At 31.0% G+C, this 13517-nt stretch overlaps 1 long non-coding RNA gene across 2 annotated transcripts; it reads left to right on the forward strand.

The window, feature by feature from the left end:
- Window positions 1–1001: 1001 nt before the first annotated feature.
- Window positions 1002–5260, forward strand: LOC143062119 (uncharacterized). 2 transcript variants are annotated; one of them, XR_012974558.1, is made up of 4 exons: window positions 1002–1988; window positions 2331–2396; window positions 3633–3702; window positions 4700–5260. It is a non-coding gene; the product is annotated as an uncharacterized LOC143062119 (long non-coding RNA). The 2 variants fall into 2 exon arrangements; XR_012974557.1 differs by lacking the exon at window positions 1002–1988 and having other exon boundaries at window positions 2009–2396.
- Window positions 5261–13517: the final 8257 nt, after the last annotated feature.

The following is a 13517-nucleotide window of genomic DNA, read 5'->3' on the forward strand; positions in this document are numbered from 1 at the left end:
ACATAAAACAAGTAATGTAAATAAATTCCACAATAATTTTAAAAAAACTTCTTAAGTGATGAATATATATATATAAAAAAAGAATGAAGAAAAGTGCCGGTTTTTTTTATAGTTTTTATCCATATTTTATTGTGGTGAAGCTTTGTGCATAGGCAAAAAACACACAAAATAAGTGTAAGGGTGTACATAATCGATTACATTCCAAAAAAAAAAATATACACATAAGCTTATACAAGACAAGGATTTTTTTTTACAAATCATACAAAATACATATACAAAAATAGTCATGGTTTCTTCCCATTGTAATTCGTCAAATGTATTCACTTAAAAAAAATATCTTTTAACTTGCATTAGATCAATAATATGATTTTGATAAAAAAAAAAAAAAAAAAAAGGTATACTATACATGTATTTTTTTTAGTAAATCGTGAGAGACAACCCGTGATCTGACTGTTTTGAATGCCACCATTGATACCGAGAAAAAAAAATCCTTTTTCTTGTAACATAAACAGTTATCAGAGACTATTTCAGTAAAATATGATACACATTATATTTCACAAGATTATTTTAACGCCTTTATCTTTTAAGGAATAAACTGATTCCTGGACATAAGAGAAGCAAGGAATGTATATTATGCATATACTATATGACGAAGTAAAATTGGCTTTCTATACAACGATAACCATAACATAAATGTTCCTATGAAAAAAATGTTCCGATAGATTTCTTTCGAATTTGAAGCCGGAAAAAAGGTACGTCCAGCAGAAGTTGAAATGAATTTATTTTAGATTTTCAATTTATATTTATAAAAGTCAGAGAAAAACATGTGTTTTTTAAACATTATATCTTGACATTTTTGTTTCTTGAATTGTCCTGTCCCAAGTCAGGAAAATAGTAGTTGTTATCTTATAGTTCTTCTCTGTGTGTGTTGCATTGTCGTTTTTTTTTGTTGCGCTTCAGTGTTTCTGTTGTGTCTTTGTTTTCCTCGGTTTTAGTTTGTAACCCGGATTTGTTTTCTCTCAATCGATTTATGACTTTTGAACAGCAGTATACTACTGTTGCCTTTATTTGATACAATAAAGTATTTATGCACACATCATACTATACATTTGAAATAACATTTAGAAATCCATGACGATTATTAATATAGTCCTTAAGGTTTTAAAAAGTACGCATAAACGCACAAAAATAACACTTTATTTTTGGCAATTGTTTCCTTCTCTGATAAATTTTTATGATAAATTTTTCAAATCATTATTTTTTTTTTCGTCAAATGCAAACAACAGACGTGTTAAGTACATCTGCCTGAAATTCAAATAAAATGTATTTAATATGATCAAATTTTTAATGATTTCAGTAACTATTTTTCCTTGATGCAAATTACTATTTCAGAAAAAAATAAAAGAATCTTGTAATGAAACATTTAATCCTGAAACTTGGTACTACAGGAAAGCAATCTATTCTTAATTTCCTCATAATCATGAAAGTCACCAAAGCTTCATTTATAAACTAAAAGTCCATTTAAACAAAACCACTCGTTTATCATAGAAAATATGTTTTCTAGTCAATTCTTTTGCATATTAAGATGGAACAATATAGATTTTTGAATACCTTTCGAATATTGTTTTCAAAATTTTGATGAGAAAGCATAAAAAAAAAAAAAAACGCAAAATCTTAATGGGAAAGTTATCTTTATTAATAAAGCATATGACATTTGAAGTGAACAACCGATATTGTTTTGACACTTTTAATCATGCCATTCGAAACCATAAGAAGTATGTTATCTCTACAAAGAAATTGAATACGAAAATCAATGAAGATCATTAAAGTTTTATAAAATAATACGAATTAGCATAAAAAACACAGAAAACGCAAACATTTTTGATGAACGATGAAAACCATGAACAAGTTTACGATCTTAGTTCTTTCAGCTTTGACAATGTTAACACTTAGTCAGGTACATGAGGATACGATAGAAAATAATAAAAGTAAGTATGGTTTTTCATAACTACTACTGGTTTAAAATTGTTTAAATTTTTATATCCGTGAATTGATTTTCAGCGACGTTTTCTTATTAGAGAAAATACTTGAAAGAAAGTTTCGTCAAATTTTGATGTATATATTAAAGAGATTTTAGAAATGTTTATGATACAGGAAGCCTTTGTGATTGTTTCTAATTATTTGTTTGAATGAAATTTTTTTCTGGATTTAAATTGCCTGTTTATGATGTACCAATTTATAGGTTGGATATCTTTCATGAGTTTTTATTTGATAAAACCACAAAAGAGGACCAACAAGATTGTTTCATATTATACACATTATATTTGTAGAGGGGTATAGAGACTGTATTAAAGAGTGTAAGGAAGAACATATGAATACAGGGGATTTGGAATTTGGTATGTTTATATAAACATATTAAAAATGTGTATCTGATCTAAATGAGAGTTTCTTGTACTGATGTATAAGTAAATTTCTTTGACTTAAATAGTTATCAAATTTACCAGGATTATAATTTAGTACGTCAGACGCGCGTTTCGTCTACATAGGACTTATCAGTGACGCTCATATCAAAATATTTATAAAGCCAAACAATTACAAAGTTGAAGAGCATTGAGGATCCAAAATTCCAAAAAAGTTGTGCCAAATACGGCTAAGGTAATCTTAAACGTTCAAGAGGTCTACAAGAATAGCACATACGAACTTTTATATAAAAAAGAAGATGTGGTATGAATGCCAATGAGACAACTGTCCACAAGAGCCCAAAATGACACAGACAGTAACAACTATATGTCACCGTACGGCCTTCAGCAATGAGCAAAGCCCATACCGCATAGTCAGCTATAAAAGGCCCCGATAAGACAATGTAAAACAATTCAAACGAGAAAACTAACTGCCTTATTTATATAAAAAAATGAACGAAAAACAAATATGTAACACATAAACAAACGACAACCACTGAATTACAGGCTCCTGACTTGGGACAGGCACATACTTAAATAATGTGGCGGGGTTAAACATGTTATCGGGATCCCAACCCTCCCCTTACCTGAGACAGTGGTATACCAGTTCAACATAAGAACGAACTACAAAAATCAGTTGAAAAAGGCTTAACTCATCAGATGGACAAAAATACAAGTGGATAGTACTTCATGCAAAGATGTGTTTATATTTTGTTGAAATATAGTGATAAAAAGTTTAAAAACAGAAATTTTTAAGTGTATGTCTATATTGATATTTCGTAAGGTATCCACATTAAAATTTTGGAAAACCAGGCTAAACAAGTTAATATTCGACATCTAGCTTAAAACATGAACATCATGTTTGGTTTATTTATTCAAATGTCTAGTATAGATTTTTTTTTTGTGTTTGAAACTCCACTTTTATTGGTGGAAAAAACAACGACCTTTGGTAGGAGAACTGACAATCCTAGTCAATTATGATTATAGTCGAGTGCACCCGCACGAGCAGGGTTCGAACTCACAACCTCAGTGTTTACTGGCTAGTGATTACTGTAGTAAATACTTAGACCACTCGGCCACGGAGGCCCCCTATCCAGAATAGAGCATTATCTCTAAGACTTGTTTAAGTAGCACTCTTTGCTAACCGGCCATTGATCTAATTACTGTTTTTAGGAAATCCCGGCACCGGAGAAAGTCTTAAGTATCTAGAAGAATGCATAAAGGAAAGATGTTTGCAAAATTTGTATGTATAAAGTTTCTTATATTTTAAGATTAACCATAGTTCACCTTACGGCCATCAGCAAAGAGCAAAACTTTTAGCGCTTGTCAGGCTTTATACACACCTTCCGTCACAACAAAATGTAAAACAATCAGAAGAGACAACCAGACTGACTAAATCCCGCCATTACCTAGGAAAATGGTACAACAACCAAGACAAGAATTACTATTACGTAATTCATCAAACTAAGAAAACCACTGAATTACAGGGTCCTGACTAGTTCAGGAACATCTACAATTTTGAAGGATTAAATATGTTAGACCCCCTTCTTCAAATTTAACCTTGGATATGCAGTGGTGAAACAGCATAGGATAAGAACATACCTTAGAAAATCTGTTGAAAAGGGATTGACCAGACAAAATACAAAAACAAAACAAATAACAGAACACTTTAGTTCCGAAGTTCCTGTCATCTGTTAGTATCCGCCGTTATGGAAAGCTGTTTCAAATCCAATAATAATCAATAAAAAATCATATATTTAAGACAGAATATGAATCAGTGCACTTCCAAAAGATTTAGTCTATAGACGTCATAAACCGTCTTGAAAAAAAAAAACATGACCTCATAAGCCATGCCAAATTATAATTATTGACAGGATGCAGAACTTTAATCATTTGTTAATGTATAGCAATGCAATTTAGTTTTGATTTATTGATATGAAGATCAATGTTACTACCAATGGAAAGAGTGTGTATAACGATCTAATTATAATGTTTAATTGATAGCATATGCGAGTATGTTTATTCAAGGATAGATATGCTTACATGAATGATATCTTATTTAAAGGCCCAAAAAAGTAAAACCCTTTTAATTACTTATCGCTATTAAAATATTTTATTATGGAACTACCCGTAGTATTGACTAATTGTGTGCATGTTATTTTATTGTTTTATTAAGATCTGTATAAAATTAGAGTCAAATCTGTTAAATGATCAAAACAATGCAAATTTTTATTTTTCAGAATGGGAAATAAGTTTAACCTTGATCTGAACTACTATCGTAAGATACCTGACGCCGTGCATCGTCAATCTACAGAATATGACTTATTGAATGGTGATGGTCAAGATTTTTGATTGAATTTTGTTTGATTTCAAATGTACACTTTCTATTGTCATATCTGTCATTATTACTGATAGTTTCGTAGAAAGTAAAAGAAACTCAGTAGAAAAGATGAAAAAGACGATAACATCAAAAAATGAATGGCGAATATTTGTATATATAAGCAAGTTTATCGTTTTTTTTTTTAAATTTATTTTGTAGATGAAAATTATTTATTGTTTCTTTATTTTTAAAGGATGTGAATGGAGTCATAAATTACTTGTTTATAATAGTTTGAACAATTATTAAAAGAAATGATCGATCATTTAATTCGTTTGAATTATAAATTATACGAATCCTCATATTATAAATAAAAGTGGAATATGTTTTATATACTAAAATTTATAAAAATATAAAACAAGTGTGCATGGAATCTCTTTGAAAAAATCATCAATTTTCTCTTATTTAAATCTTCAGAAATGTACTGCTACTGAGTTGGTGTCTTCTCGTTCTCTTAATCGCCGAAAGATTTTCAGAATGCAATGACCTGAAATCCAAGCCAGTTTAATCCGAACTAGAGACTATATCTGAATGGATCAAAACTGCTCATTTTTATCAGAAAAACCAGGAGGTACCACTATCACAGGGGTTTATTATCCATTCAAGAAACCCAGATTATTAATGATTTTTCCTCTTTTCAAGATAAATATGGAAACGTTTCAGTAGACAAAGCTGCAAACCATTCTATTCAAAATTCGTTATTTTTAATATCCAATTAAAGAATCGGGGAAGCCAGCATATACCCCTACGTCCTTCACGAAAGAAAAGATTTAAGAAAAATCACTTATTTAAGATTCACTCCTTTAGTATTGACATAAAAAGGGCAATACCAATCTCGATCTTTATATCAGATACATGAACCTCACGAAATCATCTTTTTGAAGCTTTTACTACGGTTTCGGTACTTATACATCTTCGAATTTCAAATGTTTGGCTTTGAGCGTTCTTGATGAAGGTAAATCCAGAAAAGCGTGTTTTTTTCATTTTTTTTTTACTACAAGCCAATCTTTCTACAGTAAGAGATAGTCTTCAGAAATATTGCTGCGAGATATATATAACCAGTAATGGCAATATGAGGTTGAATATTTTTTTTTAAGATGTACTCAAAAATTTCAATCACAGTCCTATTTATTCTGCAGTAATATTAAAACGGTTGAATTTTCTACGCTCTACACTACTATTCCATTGTAACAATTACTTCGTCGTTTTGTTGAACAGAGCTTTTTCTAAAAAAAAATGTGAACTGGTTTTGGTGAAGAATAATCTGAATTTGCAAAGAACCACAATGGTTCTACGAAAAAATGCCATGGTCGATATCATAAAAATGTGTTTAAATTCACATTTGTTGTGTCTGGTGAATATTAATTTCAACAGGCATTCAAGTCTGTATTCCAAAAAAGTTATATAACAATACTGAACTCAAAGGAAAATTCAAAACGGAAAGTCCGTAATCAAATGGCAACATCAAAAGCTCCAGCACATAAACAAATAGATATTATATAATGTCATATTCCTGAATTGGTACAGTCATTTTCTTGTGGCAATTGGTACATTTTGAACAACCGTCTTGGCCGACTGCTTTAGTATTTAAAAGAAGCAATTCTTACCAAGCCTTCTTAAAGACAAAAAAAAAAAAAAAAAAGAATCATGCGATTTTGTTTTATTTTACAATAAGATATAATGATAATGTCCTATAACTCAATAGCCCACTTTGAGTTAGTGAATACTTCTTATATATCACAGTGAGCCAGAGATTATAGATAATATCAAAACTAAAAGGTCTGTCTCATATCTTTATGTTTTCCTCTATTTTAACTCGGATGGGTGACTTTAAACTAGAATCTACGATAAAGTGGACTTTTTCTCCATTTTGTTATATCGCAAGTGTTTTCAAATGGACATTATTAATGATAAGCAGCAATGCCTATTTAGTAATGTACTCAAACATAATGTAAGTGCCGATATAAACTTGATAAAAAGTTCATTATGCAAACCAAAATTGAGAACTTTGAAGAATAAGTTAAAGAAAAACACAATTAGATTACACAAACTCTCTCTTAATCAGATCGATAAAACGCACATAAAATTCCTAACGAAAGAACTGAGAATAATCTTAGTTGCTAAATAGAATTAAGAACGGAACAAGAAATGTGTGAAAGAGACAACAATCAGATTAAAGATCTGAAAATCGCCCAAGGCCACCAATCGGTCTGCAACACAGCATGAAAAACCCGTAGCCTGAGGCGAGCTTCTGTTGGCCTCTAAACGGAATGGTGTTCCAATTTAAAAAAAACCCAAACATTTAAGACCAACGAAGGGCAGAGGTTTCTTCTTGGGACAAGCACAAACATGCGGCGCGGTTAAACATGTTTTCTGAGATCTCAACCCTCCCCTATACCTCAGAATATATATTTATAACTAAAAGCTAGTTTAGAATCAATTATAACTATGTGTCATGTCATGTTTTAGGTCATTTGTCCGAGACTAAAAAATAGAATAATATAAAAAAATATGCATGGAGCAAATTTTCTAACTAATAAGCTACAAGAAATCAAGTTATATTTCTATTAAAGCATTACGAATTCGATATATATGAAACTTAAGTTCTAAATTATTAAAAAGAGTACTCTAGAATAACATCAACAAAATTAGTTTTACGATTAAAATGTTTGTTTCATGAATTGATCATCTGTCAAATCTTTGAAAATTGAAGGCATTTAGAAATCAATGTTGTCTCTAGATACTGAAATATTAAGAACTTTTTTTTATCACTAATACATTCGAATATGATACAACATTCCAGATATATATACGATTTGAAATGTCTTACTCGAACGTATTGATTTTGTTTGAAATTATATGTTAGTCTTACTGTTATGTTTTATATATTTCTATACGCGAAACATAAAAGTTTTTTCTTTTTTTTTATAGCATTTTTATTTGATCCGTGCTGCAGAAACTGTTATTAAGACACTTGAGAACTTGTATGTCCTGACATTTTTGTTTTCCATTTTCTTGTATGCAAGTAACGTGGCTCTGTGCTTATACATCCAGTTATTGTGCTATTGAAAAACTTGTTTGTTGCTTGTCTTTCATTTTTTGATTTGTGCTTTGTAATTATACATAACGTCATTCTGTTATTGTACTATGGCAAATTTATGCCATTTTGTGCTTATGTGTTTGGGTTTATTTTAGTGATTAAAATTCTAAAACAATATTGACTGCTATATATTAGACATTTTTACCTATTATGTCTGTTTGTTTTGTTCACGCATCGTTGTCTTGTCAATATAATGGAATTTGATGAGACTGTCATACAAGTGAGAGGTTTAGCTAGCCGAAAACCAGGTTCAATCCTCCATTTTCTACATAAGAAAATGCCTGTTCCAAGTCAGGAATATGACAGTTGTTAGCCATTCGTTTGATGTGTTTGAGCTTTGATTTTGTAATATTTCCTCGGAGTTCGGTATTTTTGTGATTTTACTTTTTTACACTGTTTAATGTTCTAACATAGACTTAAATAAAGAGTATTTTTGTTATATGCAATGATATCTTTAATAGCATTTTTATAACAGGAATTGATGTTTTTTTCCCTTAAAATTCTTATTATTCCTTAATAATATGTTTTCGTCCAAATATAGTAATTTCGCGCTAACGGTTCGAATTTTACATCAATTACTAGTGGATGTGATAACACGTGTGCTCTAAACGGAAGAGAGATTAGTAGAAGGTTCAACTTGCATAGGGAAAACATAAAAAAATAAAATAAACAGTATTCTAATTGATTTACGAAATAAATATTACACGACGATATAGGGTATTATCATATACTTAGACTTAATAACATATGATTTTTACCGTATGATAATAGCATTAAATTAAAGTATTTTCTATATTTTTCGAATTGGTGCTTAGCGGGCTGATATGAAAAGTTTATCACATGCTTCGATTGTTATCACATGCCTTTCCGTAACGTTATCACATGGCATTCCGGTGATACTCGACAAATTCCGGAAAATACACCTTAATGCTACGTTTTCAGTGAAAAACATTACAAAGTAGTGTACAAAACAATTATATGAATACTGGAAAGTATATTGTGTAAAATAATTAAATTAAATTAAAAAAAAATTAAATAAATGCATTTTTTAAGTTTTTCTGAAACATAATTTAGAAAGTTACTTTAAAAAAAGTTGACTTTTCCAAACAATTTTCATTATCTATATTGTTGAATTATTTTTTTGTCGATTCGTCCATATTAAAATGTTTTTTTTCTCTCTGTTGAGGCATATGATAGAAAGATTTCTTATTGAATGTATCAAATTTTGGGTCCGACGTCCGTGAACTTTTTACTCTTTCAAGATCTTTTCGGGAACCACGTAGAAGGATCAATACATGAATCTGTTATTTTTCTCTACTGTTGAAGCATAATGTCATTTTTCATATCGCATGTATTATCAGCCCTCGGTCAATATCAGCCCTCGAGCCATGCGGCTCTTGGGATGATATTGAACCTAGGGCTGATAATACATGCGATATGAAAAATGCCATGTAATAATCTGATAATATGTAAGGCCATACTATATGCATTACAGTGATCCGATGAAATATTTGATGATAAATATGTAAATTAAATACATTGATTCCATGGTTCAATTTAATTTAAAATCTAATTCAAGTAGTTGTTAAATTGGTTGAATGCACTATATATTCATTACTGCATTTTCCAGTGCATTTCCTGCTGTTTTGATATTCAGAGCTAAAAAGGTTTACAGTGATACAGAACTCTAAATGAGCTAACACAACTCAATTATAGTCATTAAAATATGAAAAATGTTACGTGATGCATAACGATATTTTAATGTACATTACTTAGGGTTGTCAAATTTAACGCAAATACATAATTCAATTATGAAATTTGTAACTGTCCTAACTGTTTTACTGTTGCAGTACGAATAAGGCAAATGGTTTATAAACAAATCATTGATAAAGATGATTATATAAGTACTTATAGTGTTGTAGATGAAATTTCTGTTCTTTAAAAAAAAATGGTTTGTTATCGTTGTTGTGTAAAACGTGATGATGATTATTTTTGGATTATTTGTGATGAAAAATGAAAGTATCACTTTAAACAATTGTGGCCTCCAAAGCTTTTTTGGGGATCTTACTTCATAAGCAACACTCAAAGATGAAAAGAAACTTGAGAAATTATATGACCTAATGTAAAGTAGTATTAATATATAACAGTCTAAAAACAACTTTGCCAGAGGGATTCCTCTCAATATGTCAACGTAAACATTTGAAGAGTGGTATAGGTTATATAAATCATGTCAGACAAAGCACTGACTGCTGGAGTAAAGTGTATATCTATTTGTTCTCCAATGAATAGTGAAGAAATAGAAATACATATTTTCATATGATAAACATGATTTTTGTGCACTTATAAGTTATTCCTACAGTACAAACTTGAACGATAAAACGACTATTTACTTTTTCGGTACATATAGAGTAAACGAGGGGCTAAAGATACCAGAGGAACAGTCAAACTCATAAATCGAAAATAAACTGACAATGCCATGGCTAAAAATGGAAAAAAGACAAACAGGCTAATAAAAGTACACAAGAAACAACATAGAAAACTAAAGACTGAGCAACACGAACCCCACCAAAAACTGGGGTTGATCGCAGATGGTCCGGAAGGGTATGCAGATCCTGTAGCACCCGTCGTGTTGCTCATGTTATTACAAACCCGGTAAATAGTCTAATTCGGTAGGTCAATTTCATGAAAGGGAAGGGGATTGTAGTTACGACGTAAGAAACATATCCTTTATCATCTGTGAAACGGTTATTCCATAACGGTCAACCAACTCGTGATGGCGTCCGTAAAATTAACGAAAGGACGATTGCAACTTCACCATTTGGAACTATTGGTTTATGACCTTCCTTGTGAGCAGCAACCCTCTATCAAGAAAATCATGATAGGAAATGGAAGAACGGGAATATCTTACCAATTGGAAGATACATATCCCGTATGCAGGTGCTGCTGGAATGTTGCTACTTAGAAATGGAAAGTATAGAATTGGAAAGCTGAAAATCATGATAGGAAATACAAGAGTCAAGGTGGACATGGGTTGATTATAATATATTAATCTGGTCGACCCTGAAATAGATTTGTTTTACTTCTGTTTCCTCTGTTGAATATTGTCGTATGTATTGACTTGATGTATAGTATCTATAATAATTTTCCTTTTCCTTATATAGAAATATACAATATGCGTAAGACATACAGAACTCCAAATATTTATATGTGTATTTCAGCACTTTATGATTTGTTTTCAATAAAACATGAATATAGAGAATGTGTTAGAGGATTTAGAGAGGATCATATGTATTTTGATAGATAATATATGGTGCTTTATATCCTGATATCGGAATAATAATTTCTTCCTCTAGAAACAATTCAAAAGCACCAATACGAGTTGGATGAATGTTATTGGTTATCTGTTATACTTGATTTAATGCTTACATCTATGAAATATCCATTACCATTCCCATACCGTTTGTATTTGACACGCCCCAGTTCTCTTTCCCTCGATGATGACGTCACTGAATATGACGTATAAACGAACTTTTACCTTTCATGAGCAAGACAACAGGTGCCACCAGTAAAACAGGAATACTATTTAACTTTTTTTTACTCGATTTGACACGAGCTACACTGATCAGTCTTTTGTAGACGAAGCTCGCGTCTAACGCAAATACATAATTTCAACCCTTGTATCTATGATAAGTTTATTTACAACCGCTGGGTCAATGCCATTGCTGGTGGAGTTTTCGTTCCCCGAGGCTATTACCAGCCCAGTAGTCAGCATTTTGTGTTGACATGATTAATCATTGATATGGTCATAATTATAAATCAACTGTTTACAAAACTTTTGAAATAATAAGGCATCAAGAATATATTACCATAGCTGTATTTGGCAAACTTTTAGGATTTTTTTTATCCTCCATGCTCTTCAACTTCGTACTTTATTTGGCCTTTTTAACTTTGTTCTATTCCATTTGACTCGAGCGTCACTGGTGAGTCTTTTTTAGACGAAACGCGCGTATGGCGCATAGACAAAATTTCAACCCTTGTGTCTATGAGGAGTTTATTTACAACCATTAGGTCGAAGCCACTGCTGGTGGTTTTCATTCCCCGAGGTTATCACCAGCCCAGTAGTCAGCACTTATGTGTTGACATGATTTATCATTTATATGGTCATTATTATAAATTAACTGTTAACAAAACTTTACATTTTTGATATACTAAGGCTTTTCTATCACAGGAATAGATTACCTTAGTTGTATTTGGCAAAAGTTTTACATCTTTTTTGTTCATCAATTCTCTTTAACTTCGTACTTTATTTTTCCTTTTTAACTTTTTTGAGAATTTTCATTAACGATGGTTCATGGCTTATTAAACACAATTACTTGTTGAATCGCAATACAAATTACACGACACTCACAAAAAGAGAAGGCACGTTGCATCTGAGTTAAAGTCACATGAAACGAGTGACTGGTGAAAAATAATGTTTATCCAATTCTTTAACCAATGCATGTATATATCATAAACTTAGTCTTCTGTGCACGTTTTTATCATTTTTACGCAAAATTATCGTATAATCGTAATTTTTTTTCTCTCTGTCTGTTATGAAGTGAAAATATGGCAGCTCATTAATTGGCGAGATTGGAAGCCGAAGTTTACCGATTGTCACCTTATAGTAAACAATAATCAACAAAGAAGCATGGATATTGAGCATGTGTATGACATGATCTATCAGATAAAAGGTTATTTCAGTGACAGATCCATGCGTATTGCGATCACCAGATTTTTACGATAACGTTGACTCTAAGGTCACTTTGAATACGGAAAATAATATGTCGGCGAATTGCTTCCTGGAAGCAAACAATTAAAAAAAGTAAACGTCTTCTAAATGTGGACAAATTATAGAACTTTCTTCAGAAAAAAATATATGTTTAATAATGAAAACTATTCATTTTGTTATGAAAAACATATGCATTTTTTTTTTTTGAATTTGAGGTTTCAAATGACTTTTTATTCTGTAGTTAGTCACTACTTTTATCATATATATCCATTATATAGTCGTTTTATAAAATTTACTGTTTGCAAAAGTATGAATTGTTTTAAATAATAAGGATTTTCTTATCCCAGGCAGAAAATCCTAGTCGTATTGGTCACAACTCTTTGGAACTTTTGGTCATCAGTGCTATTCAACTTTGTACTTGTCTTGGCTTTCAAACTCTTTACATCTGAGCGTCACTTGTAAGTTATGTGTGGACGAAACGCACGTCTGACGTATTAAATTTTAAACCTGGTACCTTTTGTTAGCTATTATTCGTGTGTTTCTCTGTCCTATATATGCTCCAATTTATTTGTATTGTTGTCCTGTCATGTAATGTTTTCATTTTAATGTTATATTTAACATTTTCATTAAAGTGGGAGGCTTGGCATGCCACAAATCCAGGTTCAAACCACCATTTTTTTTCTTAAAATGTCCTGGAACAAGTCAGGAAAATGGCCAGTGTTATATTATAGTTCGTTTCTGTGTGTGTTACATATATTCTAATGCTGTGTTTCTGTTGTGTCGTAGTTCTCTCATATTTAATTTGTAACCCGG

Source organism: Mytilus galloprovincialis, chromosome 2, assembly GCF_965363235.1.
Source record: "Mytilus galloprovincialis chromosome 2, xbMytGall1.hap1.1, whole genome shotgun sequence".
In the NCBI taxonomy this organism is placed as follows: Eukaryota; Metazoa; Mollusca; class Bivalvia; order Mytilida; family Mytilidae; genus Mytilus; species Mytilus galloprovincialis.